General features: G+C 38.5%; 1 pseudogene; it reads left to right on the top strand.

The window, feature by feature from the left end:
* Window positions 1-444: 444 nt before the first annotated feature.
* LOC149189265 (GDSL esterase/lipase At1g06990-like) overlaps window positions 445-19,897 on the top strand; it is a 39,682-nt pseudogene continuing 20,229 nt past the window's right edge.

The following is a 19,897-nucleotide window of genomic DNA, read 5'->3' as shown; positions in this document are numbered from 1 at the left end:
CTACAATCTGCTTGCTTTAATGAATTAATTAGACATTCTCTAGTGCTCTGTTGTAATCCTCTATCGGGTGGAGTGTCGTATGAAAGAAGCCCCATAACTGATAAATGCTCTGCCTTGCTCGAGGCTAGTCCTTCTCGTTCTCGGCCATTCTGTTTCTTGAATGTAGTGGTTGGAGATGAAATGCACCAGGTACTAACACTGGCCCCCTTCTTCCTTCGGATGCATGGGACAGTCTATGGACGCAGACAATATGGTGGAGGCATGAGTATGACAAGAACAATTATTAGTCATTGGATCATGCAGATGAACAATGGATATGGCTCGGCGTGAGATATCAGGAGGAAACAGGAGTGAAAAAACGTGAGCCGTCAAATCTCTAGTGGATAGATCCGACGGCCATTGAGCAGGAAAGATACATGGGAGATAATGAGCGAGGTCGAGTGAATGGGTGGTAAGCGGTATGTATCACACCACTTTTGGAGGGTGAGCGCTAATCGTTCAAGGGTGAGCGATGCAAGTTACCAGGCGACGCATGGCAGACAGGAACGAGTGAAAACCGCTTTATCACGAGCTAATGCGTGGGCGGTTTGTGAACGCGGGAGGAGCGGATGCCGTTGGATCAAATGAATAGAAGGCAAAGATCTCTCGGCATGAGGTATCGGGATACATGAGAGTGAAAAGGGCATGGGCCATTGGATCATGTCAGGACTGATCGGACGGTGGAGGAGCGATCGCAATATCGCATCGGTGGAAGTCAAGGGGTTTGGGCCTTATACACACATGGATGCGATTGCGATCGACGACTAAACCCGGACTCGGTGCCACATTACAATATGGCTTAACCTATCATCACATCCGTCGCAGATCGCAAGACGAGAAGTCTTGCCATATGAAAGTGCCAATTGCGATTGTGACGTGGCATGTGGGACTTGAGGGAAAGCGGGTTTATCCAAGGTTTTTCGAAGAAAAAGGAGATAGTGGGGCTATGGGAGTATAAGGAAAATGAAGGAGGAGAAGGAAATAGACTGCTGTGAGCTCCCTTTTTACATAAACACACAACCAAACTAGTATTTGGTGCTCCAAATGCTGAAGTACGTAGCAGAGCTAACAAGAACAAATTCAACTTGGATGGATTGATTCTTGGAAATGGTCTTCAACAACTAAGAAGACATGTCTTGCAGTTGATATTGCTACATATCCTCGCCTTGAATCTGATAAGGGGGAATTTATTATTAGTTACAAGCTTCAAAAAATTAAGAAAAGGAGTGACATAGGTTTTAGCATTAACATTAATATAAAAATAAAAATTTAACTAGATTGAAAATAAAATAAAATAAATCTAAATCAAATATTTACTACTTTATTAGTAAGATATTTAAAAAATTAATTAATTATTTTAATTAATTTATTTCAGTAATAATAAAAATAAAAAGTAAAAAATTAATTGGATTTATTATTTATAAAAATAGAAATATGAATTAAAATTAACATAGACTAATTATATCTAATTAGGTAACATAATATAATGAGAGTTCATATTAAAAGTAAAATAAAATTAAAACATAATAAAACTGATTATATTTGGTAAGTCATATCAAGTTAAAATAAAAACAAGGAATAAATAAACTTATGATATTTATTTGATTTATTTAGAATTAATTATTTTTTTATTATTTAGTAATTCATATTAAATTAAAACAAATAAAACAAAATTAAATAGCTTATATATTTTAGTACTAATGAATTAGTTGGCTTATACTTTAACTTATCAGCCATTAGGTTTCTATTTATTTGTCCTGGTCGGTAAATTCTTCTCTCAGTCTATCACTCATTTTCTGTCATGATGACGGATCCCCTTTGGGGTTCGAAATGTCGATTTGATGAACAAAGTACTGTGGATAATCCAGGTCATATTTTTCCAAGAAATGACTACAAAAGTTTAAAATTCAGCATTACTTGTTGTTGTTGCAATTTTTCTTTGACTTGTCTTGAACTTGTTCTGAAAACAAATTGGATCATGTGTTCTAGACCTCCCTCTTAAAATATTCATTGAACTGTGGACTTTTTCCATAACATTGCATCTTCAAACTGTCTTCTTTTCTCTGCCTCTTGCGCTTCATATTCTTGAATTTCTTTCTGCCATATTTCTTGATAGAAAAATCTTATCTCTTCTTGACTCCATCGTTGAAAAATGGTTTCAATGCATTCATCTTTGTCTTTAGAAACATCCATATCATTCTTTTCACTTTCATCATTAGGTACTTCTATTTTTTTCCTACAATGTGCACACTCAAGATCATCATTCACCATTTCATTCAATTCTTTTATTCCAACTGCTACTTTGAGACTCGCTTCAATTTGTTCTATTAGTTTATGAATCCATTCTTCAATGAGCTTCAAATCTACATAAAATTTATTAACAACTGATGAGCCTCATCATTGGGTAATTATATGGACCTTAATTCACCTCCTAGCCTAGTCAAACCAACTATTCTCACAACTTATTGCATACTTTTGATTATATTTTGTTTATGAGATGAGTTAGAGTTGGATATTTTGCTTAATGGTCTAATGTGCATTTAATGCAGGATTAAAGGATAAAATAAAGGAATTTTGGCAAAGACCTTGGTAAAAACTCGAATGGGACAAGCAAGAGGAATTATAGGAGGTAAATCCTCCTCATTTACTACCCCTCCATTTGAGTATTCCTCCATCAGATCGGAGTGTAAACAACCATATCATGAGGACTAGAAAGTACCCGAGCAAGTGAAAGACAAAGCACCAGTTTATCTCAAGTTTGGGAGCTGAGCCTCCCTAATTTTAAGGATGTCATTGGAGACTTCAGATTTATAATTAGAGAGGCTTAGGACCTCAGTAAGATTTAGATTTTTGATTGTAAAAATCTACTCTATTTTCGAGCTGCAAGACTTGTGACAGTTTTTGATGTAATCCATGGTTTTGTTAATAAAAATTAGTTTTTTTTTAAGCTAACACTGAGCTAACTCAGAGGGCCGAAGCTCTTGGGTTAGGTCCCAACCCTAGGAGCCAAGGCTCCTCTTTATTTTACATGTATGCTAGCATAGATTTATGGTTTAATTGTTCATTTTCTTAAGTAGATGCATTTCGATTACAACAGTGTAGAGTAGATTGGTTGTATTTTAGTTTGCTTCCATTTGTGCCTTCTTTCAATTAGTAGGTTAGCAAGCAAAAATATCACCGTAAGGTTTTTAGCAGGTGTCTCGGCATTACTTCCTCCCTCTGGGACCATGAATTGAGGAAGAGACCCTTCAGCAACCCTAAAAACACATATTTCTAGTTCTTGCATGAGCTTTGGAGTTTGTTGCCTTGATTCAGCACTTGATTCATTTCACTATCATCTATTTCCATTACTCTATTTCTACAATAAGATCTCACTCATTTTCTTATTTCCTTCGACACTTTCTTCATGCATCATGTGCGCAATTGATTCATGCTTTTCTAGTTTATGAAAATGTATCTTGTTGTATAGTTCTTGGAAGGTGCACGTGTTCTAAACACTGAAGTTAATTCAGGAGGAGGTCTAGACTTCATCACCAGCATCCATCTTCCACCTCATCCACCTCAACCATCTCTTGTTCCACCATCACCCTCACTAGTTTTTTGTCCTCTTTTATTGAAATTCCCCTAAACACATTGAGTGAATCTAGCCATCTCTTCTCTTGGATATTGACTCATGAGTGTTCCTAGACCTTCTAAAACCCCATCCTGCTCATCACACACCTTTTCCAAGCTTTCCAACACCTCCAACACCACACAATTAGCTCTCAACTGTATCCTGTAGGTTTCCTGTAATTCCTACAGGATCATCTTGTAGGTTTCTAGTACATCCTGTAAGTTTTCCTAAAATGGCCTGTTTTGAGGCCGAATGATGGGGAACCTCTAGGAAGTCACAAAAATCCTCCTAGGACCCTTCCACACCATTTAACCATTCCCTAAACCTTCTAGCCATCCTCAACCACCTCCCATCCACCTATCACATCCACAAGAAGAATTAAATTGCATGCTTGATTTTACCAAAGAAAACCAAAAAAATGAAAAAATATTTAGTTTAATTTTCTTACTTACACATTAGTATGGTTTGATGCTATTTACTTCTGTAACTTAGATAGCATCATTAGGTTAGTGTTGATTTAAAAATTCTTCTTAACATGGCTGTTTAAATGGTTAATTAGGATAAGGTGTGATTTAGCATTACCTGTCGTTTTCCTCATTACTGCAGTAGAGTAGCTCTCCTAGAATAAATTTACTCTTCTTCCATCAAAGAATCAAGCTTCTTCTAGCTCTATAGAAGTATGGCTTTGATCCCGTAGGGTCTCTCGCTGGATGAATAGTGACAACAGGCATGACCTTCACTTTTACTTTTGCATATAGCACTGTCACCTCCAAGTTTGTAAGAACCTCAGTGTTTTGGGAAGTTTTAGTGTCTATGGATAAATGCTTAAACCCCTAGACTAGCATCTAAGTCTAGAACAATAGTTTAAAGAGTTCTCTACTTTTCCTATGATCAATAGATTAAATAAGAGGCAAAGAAGCCTAAATGTAGCCTTCTCTTGCTTCTTATCTCCATTGACAGATTTTGTCACTCCTCTCCATACTTAATCTGCTTGAAGAGTACCTGCACACAAACAGAAGACAACAACCAATCAAAGCATATGATAATGATCTATTGATTAAACATAGCATGGAATCAAGTACATGATATACATATGAAAGCATAAATGAATAACAGAAGCATATGGAAAAACCTTTGAACACTTTATTAGTAAAAGGAAGAGTTACAACCCATTGCTCGATTCAGCATCACTCCTCCAGCTCAATCCCATCCTCTTCTCATAACAAGCAAGACATTTTGACATCATTACAATACTTGAAATCAACTCAAGTCTCATACTAACAGCATCTCCCTATAATTCAATAATTTCTAGCCCCTGATCACATAGATGAGTGGTATTTTTATAGGTGAATGAAGGAAGTTATGCCATAAATGGTGATAATGAATTCCCTCCCAAACTTAGAATTTAGTTCCATGAGGAAGGGATAAGGGATTGATGGTCCTTAACTCCCTTCCTCATCCAAATATGAACCCAAAAGAGTGGATAGCCTTGAGAAACTTCTAGAGGCACCCAATGGATAAGGAATCTTTCAAACTGTCATGGAAATTTGCTCAAATTCACCCAGTGCAGGCCAAAGAGGCACCAAGTGCACTGCATAGCACCCTACCAGTGTATGGTTTGCATAACAGCGCACCCTAATGAAGGCCTACCTGCGCTAATCTTCTTAGAGGCAGTTTTTGGATGATTTTAGTCATGAAGCTTCTTGGCAAGCTAGGAATTCTGATGGTTGACTTATTTAGGGCATGTAACAACTAAATTAGGGTTTGATGGCCCCTAATAGTACCGATATGTAGGTTGGGGTTGATGTCCCCAAATGGATCTATAACAGTTGCCCCCTAAAGCATGAAGTCGTAAATATTTATGGCGAGTGAAATGCTTTATCATGTGTAGAGGAGGTTTCGAAGTGGAAGGTGACCTACATCAATTATAATACACATATCATGGTAATTTGATTTTTTCTCATGAACTAGCTGAGGGAAGGCATACCCATACTCAACTTATAAACTTTCATTACATGTACAAATATAGTCGTCTACAAATATAGACCCATGAATGGATGACCATGAATGTAAGGCCATTGTAAATTTGATATAGTACTCTTGAATATATCGCAGACCGAATGGATGAAATTAGATTCGGGTCTTTAATCTCATCCAATCTTTTGCTCAAGTACAAATCTAACCATGTGAACAAATGTTCTGAAGTTGAACATGGGAAGACATCGTCTGATTACCAACAAATGATTTAAGTCGTTAACAGATGCGAGAGGAATCATTGATAAGGATAATGACCCTCAAGGTACTTCAATACATTTTGTATGGTGTGAATAAATGATTTGGCGTCGAACACCATACAAAGTCTTTCGGTCGAAGGCTAGTAATGTCAACCTATTGCTGGAAGCTAGAAACCTACCATTGATGTATGCAAGCTTCAAGGTACTGAAGGGGTGTTTCTAAGTAAACTTCTTAGATGATGTACTGATGTGGACAAGAAGCGACTCGTCGCAGGAGAGCCTTGATGTATCCCACATCAATGACACGAAATGAGGTAAATGATTTTGGAGATAAAAAATTGACTGACGACACAAGTTTCGGGAATGGTGGTCATGAAAATGAAGGTTTACAGTATTGCAAAGGATGAAGTTTGAAAAAAATGACTTCTCTTGAACATGTCGATGACACTAAGATGAATTGGTCACGTTAACCGAGAAAAAAGTAATCGATGGTATGATAGACCAATGGTATGATAACCATCAAGCTGGATGACCCAATCCACATAGTCATGGTGATGAGGTGAAAGTGTCATGTTCAAGAGTGACTTGCTACCATAAAGTGTTTTCCCCTTTTTCCAATCTTCCCTAGTCATTGTTGACTAGTACCTCTTTATTTTTTATCAAGCTTGAGGAGGATAACATATGCTTGTTTTATAATTTCACCCTTCAAGAGAATCCATCACTATTTGATGCTTTAATGAGTCTAGCGAAGGTGAAACTCAGTCTTGTCTAGATGGACAAGTTTGTCGCTATTTGATGTTTTTAACGAGTTTAACGACAAAGATAACTCAATCCTTTTCATTTTTAGGGAGTTTGAAAAGGGATGAAAAGGAAATTCAACAAGTTCTTTTTTGTAAGTTAATCTCTCAAGTCCGAAAAAGTGTAAAATAATACAAGAGAGATATCGTTTCCAAACCTTTAACGAGCTGGAAAGGACAAGCGCTCAACAACCTTTTCATGTTTAGAGAGTCTGAAAACACCTTAAAGAGGACTCCAATTTGAGGAATAAACGGTGTCTAGGGTAGCAACTAGTTCTGGTGATGTTGGAACTTCTCAAAACATGTTGATTTATGTGAAGAGGCTGGCTAAAATGACCACTCATTGCAACTGTTCCTCAAAAAGGGTAAAACAACCAAGTGAAAGCGTATGATCAGCCAAAGGGATGGTGGTGATGGGATGAAAAAAGACAAGGCTCATCTGACGAAAGAGGCTGTTAGAATGGAAATCACGAGGATTTAAAAATGGAAATGGGTTCATTTTTATGCAAGCTTGAACCATAGCGAACTATGCTTGGATTCAGTTTCATGTTTAGACAAGCTTGAAATGGAAAAGTATGCTTGGATTTAGTTTCATTTTTATACAAGCTCAAAACAAAAAACTATGCTTGGATTCAGTTTCATTTTTACACAAGCTCGAGACAAAAAACTATGCTTGAGATTAGTTTACATGCCCCCAGCATGATGAAAGGGAGAGTCTCCTGTAACCAGATGGAATTTGTTGCAGTGAAGCAGGATAGTTATCCAAAACCTTTTTGGCTTTGTCCAGATAGGGACAAAGGTGAATGGGGTGATTCCATTCACATAAACTACAAGGAAACTTAACTTTACCACTAGCTACATGCCCCCCAAGCTTCATTACATTCACCTAAGTAGACTACTCATGGCTATTAGGTGGATGGAGTGAAGGTTCATATATGAGATCAAGTGAAAGATTCGATTGAGATTTTGCGAGATCTATTCAAAGACTCGACTTTGAACTTGGGACCTTGTTTCATTTTTTAACGAGCTTGACACAAGACAAGGAACTCTGCTCAGACTCCTTGATTCATTTTTTAACGAGCTTGACACAAGACAAGGAACTATGCTCATAGGAGTTGTTTCATTTTTTTAATGAGGTTGACACAGTAAAACAACTATCCTCATGGACATGTTTCATTTTTTAATGAGGTTGACACAGTAAAGGAACTATCCTCAAATATTTCGATCACAACTTGTAAGTGTTCATGAAGGAGAGATCTGGTTCCAATGCCCCCAGTACATGATGTACAACATCATCGAATTGATCGTCAGTTGATGTAGGTATGGAACGGGTTGCCACATAATTAACCCATGGTGGGGACGATACCATTGGTACAAAAGGACCATTTAGGTAAGATGGTTGACTAGGAGCCATATTTGGACTGGGAAATGAAAGCTAGTCAACGGTGACAATTCTGCCTTCATGTGGGAAACACATCACTCAAAAGAGTGTGGAAACAATAGCTCCCATGCCATAAACATAGTCGCAACCAAGAAGTAAATTGTAATCTAATGGGCCTGGGACTACCATCACATTCAGATAAATGATTTTTCCTCCCAAAGTAATAGGTAACTAAGGGATGATCCCTAATGGTTGACTAGTTCCTCTGTTAAAACCCAGCAGATTATGGGTAACAGGCACAGGCAGCAGCAAATCGAGCTCTTGCCAAGAAGTCGAGGAAAGGATACTCACAGGCACACCTTCATCTATAATATTTCCTGATACAATCATATTACAAACTTGTACTATGATCTGGAAAGGCACATAGGAAGGAAGACGGAATCTTGCTAGTCGATTCCAATCAAAGGAAGTGACTAGACTACTTGGAGGGGGTACCATAGAAACGGGAGTATTAACCCCTTGAGTTACAACAGCGGGAGGATTTTCCTCTTGTCTTGATGGAACATGAGGACTAACCCCAAGCTCATTAGAATCTAAAGAAACAAAAATAACTTGAGTGGTATCATATTCACTCTCTTCAGGAAAGGTACGATTTACTAAAGGTGAAATCGGGTCAACTTTTACCTCGACTTGTTGATTTGGGTTGGGTATAGACTCATAGGATTCACTTTCAGAGAGAGTGGGTTTGACCAATAGTTGATTTTGGTCAGTCAATTCATCAACTAGTGAAGGACATAGGGATAGTTTCCTATAACCAAATGGAAGTCGCTGTGGTAAATAGGATGGTTATCCAACACTCTTTTGCCTTCATCCAGATAGGGACAAAGGTGAATGGGGTGATTCCCTTGACATAACCTACATGGAAACTTAACTTTACCCTTGTTTCCATCAACTTTACTATCACTAGTTGATGATGTGTCACCAGCACGATCTCGAGAAGTTGATGAAACAGGATGATATCAACGGGAAGACCATTCTTTTAAGACCTCAGGAATATCAAGACAATTTCGAAGAAGATCGTCTGTCATAGAAATTTTGCATGGATATCAAACTTTGTGAGGCTTGACGAATGGTTTCTCATCAGATGTTGCATTCAAAGCAATGGTTTCTTGGTTTCCCCTCTACTGAATTTGCTTCTTTTTCTTCTTCCCTTTCTTCTTCTTCTTAGCCACCTGGTTACTAGTACTAATACTTTCACAAGGTGAAGAGGAAGAAGGGGAGGAAGAAACAACTGAGGAAGAAGGCAAAGGGTCAACCTTGGAATCAACTAGAGGTTGATTTTGTCCTGTTGGAGGTGCACTCGATTACGGAGAAATCATGACATTTTGAATCAAGGAGGTGAAAACAACCATACTTGCAAGCCAATGGCAAATCCCAGAAGGGACAAGGTAGCCATATAAGAAACACAAATATTTCCGAAAGGAGGAAAAGGACTAGGATTCCCATCAAAAGGAATTCCTTGATTGGTGGACTCCGGATTTGTCACCATATGTTTCAACCTAAGATCAACAAAGGAGTGAGTGAGAAGGATGTTATCCATGATCAATTAATTTTATTTTAATCAAAGTAACAATACAAAACAAAAGAGGGATAATCTAGGCAAAAAGGTTTAACAATCAATTGTGAACTGCAGAATACCTCCTTGCAAACCAAGAAGTACGGGCAGACAATCTCCTTGAATGTTGTGTTCAGTGTATCATAGTGTACAAGGTAGCTGACTCAATTACCTAAGGATGGATAGAAACCTAGAGTTGTCCTCCCATATATACCTGAAGGTACGTGGAGGCACAATCCGTATAAGCGCTGCCTAATGCAAAACTGCACAGTGAGAGCATTCCCATATACTTTACGTACTGTAACACCGCCCTATATACTCGAAGGTACATGGATGAGCTATGATATACTCACGTACGTGGAATGAGGTATCACACTCAGATGTATTGTAGACAAGTTAGCAACAACTGCTTTGTTTTACGACACCGGAACACGTCTCTAGCGTAGAACCACTAAATGTTTACGTTAATGACAATGCTCCATTAGGTAAATTGATGTTTATTTTAAGTTTATCTTGCTTAGGAATTCACCTTTCAAGTTCACCACGTGATGTATTCTGAAATTCCTAGAAATGAAACTATCATGATAAGCATTCTTTCCATTCAATTTAATGATGAAAATCCTAGCTACTTAGGGATAGAGAAATCATATTTCTTTTGATTAAAGAGAAAAGAGAACAATCTAAATGAAAATTCCCTACACTATTCCTTATCAACACACAAACTTTTTCAATGCAACATGCATGTATTTCTTTTCAATTTCCCTTAATGTGAATGAACAAAAAGGAAATATGCACAATCGATCAAAAATCTCTTTTCATAAAAAGGACGATCTTGTGACAATTTATTTTCAAGGAAATGAAGACTTTACAACACTTTAGTTTTCAAATAAATGAGGAATCACGCAACTTTCAACGAAAATACTAGTCATTTGAACACATCAATCAATTGATTTTTCATGAATCAAGATTTGATGACAATTAAACTTTCAAAGGAAAAGACGGTTTTACGACACTTTCATTCACTAAAGATCAATCGATAAAAAACTAATTTTGACTATAGATTGAAAATGATAAAGTGAATACATAAGAAACATTTATCAATCCTAGTCTAAGTAGGGCCAGGTAAGGATATGAAACACTATTTTGAGAAGAAAAACATCATTGACACTCAGAAATCATTCAAACAGGAGAAAATTGGCTCAAAAACTTCAGCTCCTAGATGGGAAACTGACCCTCAAGGGATTATCGTAGGTAGCAGTGAAAGACAGTGCGCTAAACCACACTGGGTCTATACAGGAAGTGCATTGTACATTGTGTCCTTCATTGGACTGCGCTGGTGACAGTAAGCAAATTTGAGGACAATTTGGCACAGTTTTAGCTACATTTTCAATGACAGAATACTGAAATTCAATGAAAGATCACAAGTACAGTATGTAGAAATGTCTTAAGAGGCTGATAAGCTACTAGGATGGATGATCGCTCCCCAGTATGGTCGCTAATTTTTTTGGGAAGTTTTAGTGTCTACGGATAAACGCTTAAACCCCTAGACTAGTAGCTAAGTCTAGAACAACAGTTTAAAGAGTTCTCTACTTTTCCTATGATCAATAGATTAAATAAGAGGCAAAGAAGCCTACCTATAGCCTTTGCTTGCTCCTTATCTCCCTTCACCGATTATTTCGTTACTCTCTGTACTTAATCTGCTTGAAGAGTACTTGCACACAAACATAAGACAACAATCAATCAAAGCATATGATAATGATCTACTGATTAAACATAGCATGGAATCAAGTACATGATATACATATGAAAGCATAAATGAATAACACAAGCATATGGAAAAAGCTTTGAACATTTTATTAGTAAAAGGAAGAGTTACAACCCATTGCTCGATTCAGCATCACTCCTCCAGTTCAATCCCATCCTCTCCTCATAACAAGCAAGACATTTTTACATCATTAAAATACTTGAAATCAACTCAAGTCTCATACTAACAACATCTCCCTATAATTCAATAATTTCCAGCCCCTGATCACTTAGATGAGTGGTCATTTTATAGGTGAATGAAGGAAGTTATGCCATAAATGGTGATAATGAATACCCTCCCAAACTTAGAATTTAGTTCCATGGAGGAAGGGATAAGAGATTGATGTTCCTTAACTCCCTTCCTCATCCAAATATGAACCCAAAGGAGTGGATAGCCTTGAGAAAATTCTAGAGGTACCCAATCTATAAGGAATCTTTCAAACTGTCATGGAAATTTGCTCAAATTCGCCCAGCGTAGGCCAAAGAGGGACCAAGTGCGCTGCATAACACCCTGTCAGTGTATTGTTTGCATAGCAGTGAACCCTAATGAAGGCCTACCTATGCTGATCTACTTAGAGGCAGTTTTTGGATGATTTTAGTCATGAAAATTCTTGGGAAGCTAGGCATTCTGATGGTTGAATTCTTTAGGGAATGTAACAATGGAATTAGGGTTTGATGGGCCCTAATAGTACTGATCTGTAGTTTGGGGTTGATGTGCCGAAATGGATCTGTAAATTTTAATTTTCTTCCATTTGCGCCTTCTTTCAATTAGCAGGTTAACAAGAAAAAGTATCACCATAAGGTTGTCAGCAGGTGTCCCGGCCTCACTTCCTCCCTCTGGGACCATGACTTGAGGAAGAGACCCTTTAGAAACCCCAAAAACATAGATTTCTAGTTCTTGCATGAGCTTTGGAGTTTGTTGTCTTGATTCAGAATTTGGTTCATTTCACTATAATCTCTTTCCATTACTCTATTTCTGCAATAAGATCTCACTCATTTTTTCATTTCGTTCGACACTTTCTTCATGCATCATGTGGGCAATTGATTCATGCTTTTCTAGTTTATGAAAATGTATCTTGTTGTATAGTTCTTGGAAGACACATGTGTTTTAAACACTGAAGCTAATTCAAGAGGAGGTCTAGACTTCATCACCAACATCCATCTTCCACCTCATCCACCTCAACCATCTCTTGTTCCACCATCACCCTCACTAGTTTTTTGTCCTCTTTTATTGAAATTCCCCTAGACACATTGAGTGAATCTAGCCATCTCTTCTCTTGGATATTGAATCATGAATGTTCCTAGACCTTCTAACACCCAATCAAGCTCATCACACACCCTTTCCAAGCTTCCCAACACGTCCAACACCTCACAATTAGCTCTCGACTGTGTCCTGTAGGCTTCCTGTAATTCCTACAAGATCATCTTGTAGGTTTCTAGTACATCCTATAGGTTTTCCTGAAACGGCCTGTTTTGAGGCCGAATTGATGGGAACGTCTAGGAAGTCACAAAAAGCATTCTAGGACCCTTCCACACCATTTACCACTCCCTAAACCTTCTAGCGATCCGCAACCACCTCCCATCCACCTGTCACATCCATAAGAACATTTAAATTGCATGCTTGATTTTACCAAAGAAAACGAAAAAAGTGAAAAATTATTTAGTTTAGTTTTCTTACTTACACATTAGTATGGTTTGATGCTCTTTACTTCTGTAACTTAGATAGAAGCATTAGGTTAGTGTTGATTTAGCAATTCTGCTTAGCATAATTGTTTAAATGGTTAATTAGGATATGTTGTGATTTAGCATTACATGTTGTTTTCCTCATTACTGTAGTAGAGTAGCTATCTTAGAATAAATTTTCTCTTTTTCCATCAAAGAATAAAGCTTCTTCTGGCTCTATAGAAGTATGGCTTGGAACCCCTAGGGTCTCTCACTAGATGAACAATGACAACGGGCATGACATTCACTTTTACTTGAGCATATAACATTGTCACCTCCAAGTTTGTATGAACCTCGGGTTGATAGGTAAAGCTGATAGCCTAGGAGTTGTAGCATCCTTACTGCAATACTGACGCTCATCACTTTTTGGGGCCGTTGCCAGGGAGGTGTCTGAGTAGAATGTGATTACTACTTTCTTTTATTCTATTTCTAGACTCCAGTTTTCTACCATTAGTTTATTTCTAAAAAAGTAATCTAGTAGCTTCCATTCTTTCAATTGTCATTATTTGCTTTCCTTTCTACAAGTAGAATTTCAATTCAGCAAGTAACTTTTCTTTCAGTCAGTAGTTTTCATTCAATCAGCAATTTTATTTCTGCAAAGCACTTTCTAGTTAAAAAAAGAAATCTTACAAAAACCAACCTGAAAACATTTCCTTTCATGCTCCCTAGGAATAGTGACAATTTAGGGAAATTCTTGCAAAATACTCCCCACTGCATCCAACAACCAACCTTCCCTCTTGTTCGGTGGCTGTGAACTGGAGGAACCTTTAGGTGAGCAACCTGACATATTTGAAGAACCTATAGGGGAAGAAGAAGAAGAGGAACCCATTCCTACTGAAACAATGGCTAAAAAACGAAATGATAGAGGGAATAGAGAGAGAGTTGAGGGTGCCTTCCCCATCACAGAAACCAACGGGGACACTAAGATGAAGAATATAAGCTCCTCTGCCCTACCTCATTTCCATGGCCTGACCACAGAGGACCCCGACACTTTCCTATTTGATTTTGTTTTTATATACCAAACCTATGACTATACAGATGATGAGAAAAAGTTAAAATTGTTTCCATCTACCCTCAAGGATGCAGCATTGCATTGGTTCATGGGTTTACTTGGAGATAACATCACAACTTGGGCTTAGATGCATAAGGCTTTTAACAACAAATATCGGGACTATTGTAGGTCAAAGGATAATAAAGAATAAATTTTCAAGATGACCATGGGCTAGGATGAATCCTTAGAAGACTATGAATAAATATTCCAGCTCAATTACAAAAGGGCCAGGTGCACCCTTGATCCCGAGTCACTAAAGCTGGTCCTACTCAGAGGAGTAAGGGAAGATCTTTTGGATACCTTACATTTTTTAGCAGGAGGAGATATCTACCAATTACCCTATGAGGATATCAAGACTGTCTTTAGAAACCATTCTAGGGCAGCGAGGAAAAAGGGTAGGTAGTCAACCTATGGCCAGTACATCATCTTCCAACTCATCCATCAAGGGTGAAATTGGAAATATGCTAGAAGATTTCAAAAGTTACATTCTACAAACCCTTGCCTTACAATTGGACACCATGAACATGAAAAGGGAGCAAGAGGAATTAGAGAGAGCCTTGGCCATCTTCTGCCCTAGATGGAGCAGGAGGCATCGTTAGAACAAATGTCCATTGAAATGTATTGAAATTTGCTCGATCTGTGAAGAAAACCACTCCATAGACTAGTTCCCTTCTTTACTCAGACTCAAAGTTGTATATCAAGGAGCTGAAGGGGTCACTAAGTAGCTTTGCTACATCAACCAAAGGAAACCGCCTAGGCCTAGACCATACCAACAAGGTATGCCAAGTTCATCCCCATGCATATTACAACCCCAACCAAACCATAACTATACCTTCATGGGGACCCCATGCTCATCCCTCCTATTCTACACGCCCTCCTTGGTCCTATGCATCTCAGTATCATTCTCAACTAGCTAGCCAGTCATTTCAACCTTACACTCCACCACAACCTCAGTGGAATACACCACTCCAAGGGTGAAGGCCCTAATACAACAACATTCCATCTCTATTGCCTCCACCACCTACCCTACCACAACTCCTACACTCTTCTCCACCCAAGCAACCCGAGATGCCTGCCCAGCCAAATACAAACACAAACAATAGGCAGGCTCAACAAGTATATAGTGTAGAGGCATCATATCTAGCTTATGCTGTAGAAATCTAGGAGATCAAACTAAGATCTGGGAGAGTCCTCCCAGATAAGCAACCCCCCCCCCCCCCCCCCCCCCCTCCACATAGGGAAGTAGAAGAAGGAAGAGAGGAAAGCAACCTTAAAGTAAATTGAACCTTTGCTGAGAGATTAGCTGAACAACTCCAGCCTACCCTAGAAGAAACAAAACTTCTGCGAGAATTGAAAAATATATGTGTAAATATCCTCCTTCTCGAGGTAATAAAAGATGTTCCCATTTACAGTAAGTTGATTAAGGATAAATTCTTCAAGCATACATAAAGAAGAAAAAGTGATTCCCCTACCATTAATTTCATTGGGCAACTGTTGAACTTAATGCTGGGGTAGGTAATATGTCCAAAATATTTGAAACCTAAAAGCCATGTAGTACATGTGCACATGAATGGCACCATCGTCTCACACACTCTGATTGAACTTGGGGCTGGAATTAATGTGATGACCAAGAACACCATGCTCAAGCTCAACCTCCAAGGGTCATTAAGGAAGGTGACAACAGTTCTTAAACATGCAAACCATTCCACAGTCACCCCTGAGGGAATTTTGGAGGACGTGATGGTCTCCATTGACTCCTGGTACTACCCTGCATATTTTCTAGTTCTCCAGCCTAAGGCTAAACTTACTAGTTATCCTCTCATCCTTGGGAGGCCATGGTTGGCCACAACTAATGCTTACATTAGCTACAGAGTTGGGAATATGACCATCAAGAATGGGCATACTTCCAAATATTTAGTCCTATACCCTCTTGCTCAACCTTCTCTAGAGAATGATTTACCTTTATGGTTGGAGGAGGAGGAAGAAGATGAGGTTTATTCTGCCCAACTTTATGCTTTGGAAGCCACCATAGGAGGAGGACAACAAGATGAGGATGACTAAATTGAACACCTGCTCCAAAGTCCAACTCTTGGATCGTTACCATTAGAAGAAGAAGTAAGGGAAACCCAAAAAAATCATCCAATTGACTTATGCTTGGCCGATCCAAATCCACTTCATGTCAAAACCATATAATTCGGCCCAAAGAAAACCTTGAAAATTAATCCATATCTTTCTGCTCTCGAATAGGAAAAGCTATGCAACATGCTAAGAGAAAACCTAGAAGCCTTCGCTTGGAGTTACAAGGAAATGAAAGGAGTACACCCTTCTGTGTGTACTAACCATATATACATCAAAGAAGGTTGTAAGCTGGTCTGGCAACCATAAAGGAGGATGAATCCAACTCTTCAAGATATATTCAAAGAAGAACTACAAAAATTTCTAGATGTAGGATTCATTTACCCTATCTCCGAAAGTGAGTGGGTCTCTCCTTTAGTGTTAGTTCCCAAGAAAAATGGAAAGTGGATAATGTGTATGGATTATAGGGAGTTGAACAAGCCACAAAGAAGGATCATATTCCCCTTCCCTTCATTGACCAAGTGCTAGACAGCCTGGTAGGGAAAAAGTTTTTTTCTTTCCTAAATGGATTCAATGGGTACAACCAAATCTAAATCTCTCCAGAATACCATGATAAGACCACATTCACCTATCCTTTGGGCAATTTTGCCTACAGGGTCCTTCCTTTTCGTTATCGGGAAAACTAGTGTCCATTTAGAACTACTAGTCCCACTAAGACGGGTAGCTATCTTAGAAACAAACAAACTAAAATTACTTGTGTTTTCCTTTATGAGAGATAGATGAGAGAGAAGCAAAGAGTACCAACCTCATTCTTTCGCTAGTCTCCTTGCACGTTTCTTCTCTCCCTTGATAGAGCTTTCACCACTCCTTTCTCACTTGTCCCACTTCAAAGAAAACCTATCGAGTCAATGTAGCAAAATACCATCAAAGCATAGAGATCTATAACCATAAACAATGTAGGATCAGATGTACATTAACCATATAAATGCATATACAAATACAAGATTCAGAGATATACAAGCATATGGAGGAAAAATCAAATAGATTTATTGATAGAAGTAGTAGAAGAGAGGATTACAACCAAGCTATCTCATTCAGCGTCATCCTCCCACCATGAAATCCCTCTTCACCTCATACAAAACAAGATCACCCAAAAATGTCTTCAAAGAGAAACCAACAACACTTCCTTGCAAATTACAAAATTCCAGCCTTTGGATCTCTAGGATGAGGGATCCATATATAGATGTTTATAGGAGAGTGAGTCAGCTTCTGGGATTTTGATTAGTGTCATTTCCCTGATAGTTCCTAGTTCCACTTGGATATTTCATGATCTCTTACTCATCCCTCGACGAATTCAGAGAGGAAAGTGTCAAATGAGTAGTTTCTAGAAGATTCTTTTAGTTTCCAGCTAGCAAACTGCTTTCGTAATTTGTCTACTCTCACTCATCGCACCCTACAGAATGGCTTTTTAGTATGCATCACACCCCCCGTGTGTAATAGGTGAGATGCATCGCACCCTATGCATGGAGCAGTCTGTATGGTCCAATTTTGACCAGTTCTGAGTAGTTTTTCAGGGAGAACTTCTGGGAGATGATGTAATCAGCTGACCTTATTTCTTTAGGGTATGAAACAACACTTTTAGGGGCTTAAAAGCCCTTGGTTTATGGAAATATGTGATTCGGGTTGCAGTGCCCAAACATGTCTATAACAGTTGCCCCTTAAAGCATGAGGTTGTAAATCTTCTGATGTCGGGAGAAATTCTTTATAATGAGGATCTGAGGTTTTTCGAACTGGAAGGTGACCTATAATAAGATACAATACAATACATTATCTCCATAATATTTTCATGATCTAGCTGAGGCGAGCATTCCCATGCTCAACTTTATAACTTCATATTCATGTACATAGGAAGGACAATCGTCTGTGTGGTAGACTGATGATTCTGGTAGAGCCATCATCCCTTAGCTTGGGTGATTATTTGTGCAGCTATGATGTACATTTGATGCCTTTATTTTCTTGTATATATCGCAGCCCAGATGGATGGAACTAGATCTGGGGTCTTCAAACTCGTTCAATCTTCGCTCGAAGTACAAGTCGATCCATGTGGGAAAGATGTTCTGATGTCGAACATGGAAAGACATCGCTTGATTACCAACCAATGATGTAAGCTGTTAATCGGCACAAGAGGAATCACCGATAACGATGACCCTGAAGGTACTGTAGTACAATTCACATGGTGTGAATACATGAGTTGATATCGAACACCAAGCAAAGTCTTTTGGTCGAAGGCCATTGATGTAAACCTGTCGTCAAAAGTGAGAAACTTGTCATTGAGGCATGCAAGCTTCAAAATACTGAAAGGGTTGTTCATAAGTCAACTTCTTGGATAATGAGATGATGTCGAAAAGAAGCGACCCGTCATAGGAGGGCCTTAATGAATCCAACATCTATGACACGGAACAGAGCAAATGATTTTGGAGGTGAAAATGATCTGATGATACACGGTTTAGGGTGGCCGTCATGAAAAATGGAGAGTGAAGGTATTGTAGCGGATGAGGCGTTAGCTAGGTTGGTGAATTCTCTGAGCGACTTCTCTTGAACATATCGACAACACTGAAATGGATTGGTAGCATTAACCCCAAAATGGATGGTGTGGTGGACCAATGGTGATATGACCGGTGAACAGAGTAACCCAACCCGACTCAATCATGGTGATGGAGTGAAAGTGTCATGTTCAAGAGCGACCTACTACCAATGAAGTTATTCAAGTTTTCTTCCCTTTTTTCCCCAGTCATTGCTGACCAGTACCTCTTTATTTTTTTCAAGCTTGAGGAGGATAACATATGCTTGTTCTATAATTTTCCCTTCGAGCAAACCTGTCGCTATGTTTTAACGAGCCTAGCGACAGTGAAACTCGCTCTTGTCTGCATGGAAAAGTTTGTCGCTATTTTTTTAATGAGTTTAATGACAATGATAACTCAATCCTTTTCAATTTTAGAGAGTCTAAAAAAGTACGTAAAGGCAACTCCGGTAGTCCTTTTTGATAATGTAATCCCTTAAGTCTGAAAACGTATAAAATAATATGAAAGGAATGAATTTTCGATAGTTTTAATGAGCCGAACAAGACAAGCGCTCAATCTTTTTTTGTAATGATCCCTTAGGTCCAAAAAGATTAAAATCTAGAGAAGGGATGGCACTTCCGGTCACTTTAACGAGCTGGAGAGGTCAATTGCTCGACAATATTTTCATATTTTTTGAGTCAGATGAAAAGAGCTTAAAGGAGACTCATTTTTTGAGGAACGATTGATGTTTTTGGATAGCAACTAGTTCCAGCTAAGTTTTGGAACTTTTCAATCACGACAGTGTAAAGAAGGTGGCTAATAGAATCACTCATCGCAGCTGTTCCTCAAAAGGGGTAAACAATCACATGGAGGTGTATGATTGGCTAAAAAAGAGTGGAGGTGATGGTAAGAACAGGACCAAGGTTCAAAAGCTAATAATTATGCGATTGCAATGGTTATTTACCGAAGGTGGGTTCATTCTTTAATGAGCTTGAACTCTGGGGG

Source organism: Pinus tabuliformis, chromosome 3_1 (assembly GCF_031772625.1).
Source record: "Pinus tabuliformis cultivar Carrire ecotype Pingquan chromosome 3_1, CPIR1, whole genome shotgun sequence".
Taxonomy (NCBI): domain Eukaryota; kingdom Viridiplantae; phylum Streptophyta; class Pinopsida; order Pinales; family Pinaceae; genus Pinus; species Pinus tabuliformis.
This window is presented reverse-complemented; position numbering and strand designations above follow the sequence as displayed.